Genomic DNA, 6,641 nt, shown 5'->3' on the forward strand with positions numbered 1-6,641 from the left:
TTGTGTCATCTGCATAATGCAGATTGTTAATAGATCTTCCACCAATCCTGATGCCACAATTCTCCTCATAGAGCCCAGCCTCCCAGATAATCTGCTCTGCATGCAGGTTGAAAACGTATGGAGACAGGACACATAGGATGATAGAATTTTGCACAATCAACGTTTTATCCGTTGCAAATACAAGAATCATAAAGTCAGGATATACATGAATTTCACCTGATGGTATGCATAGGAATCAGATAGATTACATTTGTGGAAAGAACTGCTGGAGAAGTTCAATATCAGCTGTGAAAACTAGGCTAAGTGCTGATTGTGGAACAGATCACCAACTAATCATATGCAAGTTTAAGCTAAAGCTAAGGAAAGTGAAATCGAGTCCACAGGAACCAAAATATGACATTGAATCTATCCCACCTGAATTTCAGAACCATCTCAGGAACAGGTTTGAGGCCTTGAACACTAATGAGCAAAGTTCAGATGAATTATGGGAAGATTTCAAGAATATCATCCAGGAAGAGTGCAAACTGCTTTGAAAGAATTGGCTAAGAATAAGGCCCCAGGAATTGATGGTATGCCAATTGACATATTTCAGCTAACAGATGCTGCCCTAGATGTACTCACCAAGTTGTGCCAAGAAATCTGTAGAACAACCATTTGGCCAAATGACTGGAAAAAATCTGTTTGTTCCCATTCCAAAGAAAGGTGATCCCACAGAGTGTGGAAATTATCAAACAATATCATTAATATTACATGCAAGCAACATTCTGTGAAGATTATCCACAAATGACTGGAACAGCACATCAACAGAGAACTACCAAAAGTGCAGGTTGGGTTTAGTCTGGGTCTTGGTACTAGGGATATTGTAGCTAATGTTAGATGGGTCTTGGCTGAAAGCAATATCTAACTGTGTTTCATTGATTATGCAAAGGCCTTTGACTGTGTGGATCACAACAAAATGTGGGTGACTTTGAGAAGAATGGGAATCCCAGAACACTTGATTGTGCTAATGCGAAACCTATACCTGGACCAGGAGACAGTCATCAGAACAGAGCCAGGAAACACTGCATGGTTCAAAATTGGGAAGGGTGTATGCCCAGGACCTATCCTATCTCCATACGTTTTCAATCTTTATGCAGAACAAATTATCCAGGAGGCTAGGCTGTATGAGGAGAAATGTGGCATTAGGACTGGAGGAAGACTCATCAATAATCTTCATTATGCAGATGACACAACCCTGCTTGCTGAAACAGGAGATCCTGAAGCTTTTGCTATGGAAGGTCAGGGACTGCAGTCTTCAGTATGGATTGAGGCTCAATATCAAGAAACCAAAGATTCTCACCACTGGGCCGATTGGCAACATCAGGATGGATGGTGAAGAGATTGAGATTGTTCACAGCTTTAGTTTGCTTGGCTCCACAGTGAACACTCTTGGCACCAGCAGCCAGGAAATTAAAAAATGTATTGCAATAGGAAAGTCTGCAGTTAGAAACCTCTCTAAAGTACTGAAGAGCAACGATGTCAGTCTGAATACTAAGGTGCACCTGATATATGCCATGATCTTTGCAATCACTTGTTATGCGTCAGAGAGCTGGACAATGACTAGGGGTGATAGAAGGAGAATTGATACCTCTGAGCTGTGGTGTTGGAGAAGAGTATTGAATGTACCATGGACTGCTAGGAAAACGAACAGGTTCGTCCTGGAGAGGGTGAAGGTAGACTGCTCCTTAGAGGCAAGGATTCTGAAGCTTCGTCTGACATACTTTGGACATGTTGCAAGGAGACGTCATGCTTGGGAGGGTGGAGGGACAGCACAGGAGAGAAAGACCCTTGATGAGATGGATTGATTCAGTGACTGGGGTAATGGGGGTAGATGTGTAAGAGTAAGATTGGCACAGGATAGGGCAAGGTTTAGGGCTGTTGTACATAGTGTCGCTTTGAGTTGCAGGTGACTTGATGGCATATAACAACAACAACAACCTTTCCCAGTGCCATGCATCTCCTGATCTCCTGACTGTTGGTACTGTGTTGTGGATCCCAAGATGGAGTTGTTGACAGTTTCAATTTTTCTCTGACAGATTCCATCTTTTCATGATATTATTTATTGGTCCAGTGGTGAGAATTTTTGCTTAGAAATAGAATTTGGATAATAAAACATACCAGTTCTTCAAGAAAAAAAATGGTAAAGACTGACTCAGTGTTGGCAACTAAGTTATGACCATAATGTATCCAGTTTAGACCAGAGTCTAATTACTGGGCTTTGTTCAAGAATTTCTATATGACTCTTTGTATAGCAGTTCTTGAGCAATTGTTATTATTATTAATCAAACCATTACCATCAACGATTACCATCAACCATTTCCAAATATCAATCAAAATTGATATTTCAATTATACAAATTCCCTCAAGCACTACGTAGTATATGCCAGTTCTTGGAGGACACCACGCTTGGAAAGACAGCACAAGGGAGGAAGGCTCTGAGATGGATTGACATGGCAACTGGGACAATGGGATTAGGTGTGTTAGAGTCTGTGAGACTTGCTCAGGATAGAGGAGGGTTCAGAGTCACTATGAGTAGCAGACAACTTAATGGCATATAACAGCAATAAAAACATGAACCTTGTGCTCTCACACACAGGGTAAACGAAAATTAATCAGTAAGTAATTTTTTCAGTCTTATATTTGGAAAATAAAATTTACACTAAAACTCACTGGTAGTAAGACAGATGCAAATCAAAATTGCAATGAGAAATCATCTCACTCCGGTAGCAGTAGCAAAGTTCAACAGAACAGAAAGCAATAAATACTGGAGAGAATGTGGGGAGATTAGAACTCTTACGCACTGCTGGTGGGATTGGAAAATGTTACAATTACTCTGGAAGGCGTTTTAGCGTTTTCTCAGAAAGCTAAACATGAGAAATACCACATGACCCAACTATAACACTGATAGGAATATATACCAAGGAATATAAAACTGAGATGCAAACAGAAATTTGAACACCAGTGTTTGTAGAGCAGTGTTATTCACGATAGCTAGAAAATGGAAACAGTTCAAATAGGTTGAGGCAGGCACAGGGTTGGGTGATCGCAAGGGCAGGTCAAACACTTGAGGGACCTCACTCAAACCTCTGCTGTCTGAGTGCGCTCACAATTGGGGTTCCTACTCAAATTTCCACTGTACGTTTCCCACCTGGTGGTTTTCTCAGTGTTCCCTGCCCCGTGGCACTTATGCAGGTGCCCTCACACAGCAGCCCCTGCCCAAGCAGGATCCAACAGGACCCAAAAAGTCAAGGTCAAATTCCCACAGACCCACTAGCCTCTGGCTGGTCTGCAGAGTCCACAAAAGCCAGCCAGTGGCTGGCTCATTTCTGGGCAGTTGGTATGGCCCAAGAGAGCTTGGCCAAATTCCCCATCAGTGGGCACTCCCAGGTAATCAGCAGTGCCCCAGAAAACCCAGTCAGGATCCTACCAGTCTTTCTCCTACCAGATTAGTTCCACAGCAGTTCGGCTGGTGGCTCCGGGTGATGGTTGGATCTGCAGCGGTGCCCTGGGGTCACAGGGCTGTGCGTGGTTGTGGAGCTGCAAGGGGGGTGGGGGAAGGGGGAGGAAGCAAGGGGCTGTGGTGGGGGGCACTGGGCTTGGACACTACCACTAGGAGGCAGGGGGCGGGGCTTGGGCGCTGCTGGGGGTTTATGCAGCGGCATCCTGCAGTGGTGGGGTCACACAGCCGAGGGCCCCAGTGGGGTCACACAGTGGCGGACAGTCATTGCTCCTCTGGGGTTCCCTGGTGGCTGGCAGGCAGTTGCTCTTCCAGGGTCTCTTAGAAGCTGAGGGCGGTCGGTTGCTCCTCCGGAGTCACAGGGTGGCAGGCGGTTGGCTGGTGTCTTTTGGCTGGGACTCAGCTGTCCTGTGTAAATATTAAATTTTCTTAACATTTTGATTTCTCCATTCTTATCCTAGATGATAATTCTATTTGCTTATTCCCTATTTTATTTAATACTTTTTAAAATTCTTCATTAGGCACAAAAAGGTTCAAATGAGCTTTCATCACAGCACTGCAGTGATTCCTGGAAGTGTCATCATGTGACTATTTTATTAAATACTTTAGATCTTGAAAGATTTCTATTATGTTTTTGCCCAGAACACTTACGTTTCGGTGACTCTACAATATTTTTATTTTTAATTTTTTCCTTTTCTTTATTTTTTATATTTTTACAGCATATTCTATCCATTTAATTTTTTCCCCACTCATTCATTGTTGCACATTTTCCTCCTTGCCCACCCCTCCCTCCAGTTAGTTTTTCTCTTTGAAGAAAAAAATAATTCTTTCATTGTTATACAATCCCCCCAGTCAACTGTCCACCTTAATATGCATTTCTTTTTCTGTAACCTTGTCATGAAAATAATACCTAAACCTATATTCCTTTTAAACAGTTCTCTCCTTGATATGTCTCAATGCAGTATACATTATTTATCCCTTCTTTTCTTAGGTTCCCCCAAGCTTAATGTCAGTCCCATTTTACAACAGTGGCACTATAAAGTATTTGTCCTTTAATGACTGGGATATTTCACTCAGCATAATGTCCTCCTGGGTCATCCCTTTTGTATACTATTTTATAAGTTCCTTGTTTTTTCAACACAGCATAGTATTCCATTGTGCGAATATGCCAGAGCTTCTCTATCCATTCATTTGTTGATGGACACTTAGGTTGGTTTCAGCTCTTTGCTATTGAGAACAAAGCCACAATAAACATGGGTGTGCATATATCTGCTTGGGCGGCAGTTCTAGTTTCTTTAGGGTATATTCCCAGTAGTGGAATGCTAGTTCAAATGATATTTCTATTTGCAACTTTTTGAGAAAGCACCATACTGCCTTCCATAGTGGTTGAACCATTTTACACTACCACCAACAGTGAATAAGGGTTTCAATTTCTCCACAATATCACCAGCATTTCCTGTTTGTTGCTCTGTTGAATATTGCTATTCTTACTGGGGTGAGATGATATCTCATAGTTGTTTTGATTTGCATCTCTCTTAGAGCTAGGGATTTTGAGCATTTCTTCAAGTGTTTGTTCGCCATCTGAATGTCTTCTTTGGTGAAGTGTCTGTTTATATATATCCTGTGCCCATTTTGCAATTGGGTTGTTTACCTTTATCTTGTTGTGATAATTGAATATTCTATAAATTCTAGATATAAGTTCCTTATCAGACATGTCATTGTCAATTTTTCCCCAGTCAGTGACTTCCCTTTTTACCCTGATGGAGAGAGAAGTTTTTTGATGTGCAAAGGGATTTTATTCTTAGAAGAGCTCATTCATCTATTTTATCCACTCCTCGTTGTAGGTTTTTCAGAATCCTTGAAAGACTGTTTATGTTGTGGACTAGAGCTTCTAGAGTTCTTCTGAGCTTTTCTCTAATGAAGTTTATACCTCTGTCGAGGTGGCCAGTACCTCCCTGCTGCTTGAGTTAAGGGTTCCCATGTGGTCAACCTGACAACAGTTTTTTCACCAAAGTACACGAGTTACCAAGAGGAAGCCTGTTGTTCCCTTCTAGAAGTAGCTTCTGACCTCTATCAAGTTGGCCAGTACCTCCCTGCTACCTGAGTTAATGGTTCCCACGTGATCAAGCCAGACAGCAGTTCCTTCCGCCCCCTGCCCCCAAAGTACCTGAGTGACCAAGGAGGAAGCCTGTTTTTCCCTTCTGGAAGTCACTTCTCATCTCCATTGAGGTGGCCAGGACCACCCTGTTGTCTGACTTAATTAAGGATTCCAGCTTGATTAAGCCTGACAGCAGTTCCCCCCTGCCCCCCAAGATACCTGAATGGCCATGGAGGAAGCCTGTTGTTCCCTTTGGAAGTGGCTTTTCACCTCCATTGAGGTGGCCATGAGCTCCTTGCTGCCTGAGTTAAGGGTTCCCGTGTGGTCAAGTCAGACTGTAGTTTTTTCCCAAAGTACCTGAATGACCAAGAAGAAAGCATGTTGTTCCCTTCTGGAAGTGTCTTCTCACCTCTATCTAGCTGGTCAGTACTTTCCCTGCTTCCTGAGTTAAGGGTTCATGTGTGGTTAAGCCAGACAGCATTTCCGCCCCCTGCCCAAAGTACCTTAGTGACCAAGCCTATTGTTCCCTTCTGTAAGTGGCTTTTCAACTCTGTCGAGGTGGCCAGGAACTCCATGTTGGCTGACTTAAACGTTCCCACGTGGTCAAGCCAAACAGCAGTTTCCCCCCCACAGTACCTGAATGACCAAGGAGGAAGCAGACACGAGACACTCACAGGTGGCAAGACACCATTTTTCTTTTTATTTCCATTTAACCATTGCAATGAATGGCAATTATATTGACAAACGATTGTGTTTAGAAAACTCACGTCTTGCCTTCGGCTCAGGGCGAGCAGTCACGGCCCTCTGCCCGGGGCAGTCTGTCCTCGGCCCTCGGCTCGGGGTGAGCCATCACGGCCCTCTGCCCAGGGCGGGCTGTCTTCGGCCCTTGGCTCGGGGTGAACCGTCATGGCCCTCAGGGTGAGCTCCTCAGTCCCCAGATTGTGCCATCTGAACCCTGGGTAGGAAAAAAAATGCCTAGGGTATCCAGAGAATTTTATCTAGGCTACTTTCTGCCACCCTCTCCCCAAGTAAACCTGAAAGCAACAC

Source organism: Elephantulus edwardii, unplaced genomic scaffold (assembly GCF_000299155.1).
Source record: "Elephantulus edwardii isolate Elephantulus edwardi_28Jun2011 unplaced genomic scaffold, EleEdw1.0 scaffold00470, whole genome shotgun sequence".
NCBI classification, from domain to species: Eukaryota; Metazoa; Chordata; class Mammalia; order Macroscelidea; family Macroscelididae; genus Elephantulus; species Elephantulus edwardii.